Raw genomic sequence first — 1,270 nt, 5'->3', positions numbered from 1 at the left:
AACATAATGTTACTGATTCCGTTTCTCCCTCTCCAGTTTTTTTTTCAACCACTCGTCACATTCAACTCTTCCCAAACCCCTTTCATGTTATATACTTATTAATTCAACCTCTATTCTGAGTTTAGAATCTACTTTATCATTCTTTATTTCTATTTTCACCTCTTTCTGTACCTCTTTTATTTCACCTTTGTCTTTGTTTAAAACAATGCTCTTTTCTTCAAAATTGAGTGTTGTTTTATTCTTTTTGGTAACCCATGGTTTGTTATTAGGGATTTTTTTTTTTTTTTTTACTTGGATCAACACAGTACTCACGTTTTTTCTTTCTTTTTTTTCTCTTTAAAAAAATAATAAATAAATAAATAATTCTTTCATAATGTCTGTCAGTTCGCACACATCTGCTACACCCACAAGCACATCCCAATCCGTGCTTTCGAGACAGCCCCTCCCTCCCAGTCTCAACGGCGTCAACGGACCAATCGCGAACTCTTCTTGTCACAGGCGCTTGCCGTTTAACAAGGGAGCTGTGGCGTGGACTCAGGTGCACCAGGTTGTGATCCGAGCCTCCAAGGGGTGGCAGCTGTAGAGATGCATAGGAGTCCCGCACTCAGGAAAAAAAAAGGTCAACAGTCTTGTTCTTGTGGGTCGGTATAGATACATGCTGGTAAAAAAAAAAATCGAAATCGCTTATATATACAAAACAGTGGTTAAAAAATCATCGGTCACAATTCTCATCGAATCGGGTGCCTCTGTGTAAGGTTTGTGCAAATGGCTGGCAACTGAGTTTGCACAACTTCAGTGGGATTCGCACGTGGGTGAACATACACGACTGTCAAATGAACGTGCGTGAACTCTCTTGGCGGGTTGCCAGGCCTCTCAGTCCAAGGGTCGTGACCTCCCAGAGCAGGCGAGCAAAGTTTGTTTGCAGTGGAAATGTTATTGGGATGGCACCACTGTTTGTTGACATATGCACACACAAATACACCCTCTCCCACCTCTCCTCGCTGCTTCATATTTTTGTTCTATCCTTTCCTTGAATAAAGTAAAACAAACTAAAGCTACAATGGTTTTATTCAGAGACAAACCCCCACCCCCCACCACCCACCCACACTCCCCATTGGTGAGTAACTTGAGTCGTCACCTGCCTCAGAGACATGAACAGTTAATTAATTAAGTCGATTAGCTGAGGAGGAGCGATAGAGATTAGTGCCAGATACAGTGACTCATTGGAGGGATAGTAGTTAGTGCCCGTTATACGTTATAGTAACTTCTT

At 41.8% G+C, this 1,270-nt stretch overlaps 1 protein-coding gene across 2 annotated transcripts in view; it reads right to left on the bottom strand.

Moving 5' to 3' along the window:
* Positions 1-709: 709 nt before the first annotated feature.
* LOC143280129 (uncharacterized) overlaps positions 710-1,270 on the bottom strand; it is a 49,251-nt gene continuing 48,690 nt past the window's right edge. For both annotated transcript variants that reach the window (XM_076584687.1, XM_076584689.1), the window contains one exon: positions 710-1,270. This exon is cut by the window's right edge. The gene's annotated coding sequence lies outside the window, so the exon portion shown is untranslated.

Source organism: Babylonia areolata, chromosome 3, assembly GCF_041734735.1.
Source record: "Babylonia areolata isolate BAREFJ2019XMU chromosome 3, ASM4173473v1, whole genome shotgun sequence".
Classification (NCBI taxonomy): domain Eukaryota; kingdom Metazoa; phylum Mollusca; class Gastropoda; order Neogastropoda; family Buccinidae; genus Babylonia; species Babylonia areolata.
Note: the sequence above shows the minus strand (reverse complement) of the source record. Positions and strands in the feature narration are given on the sequence as shown.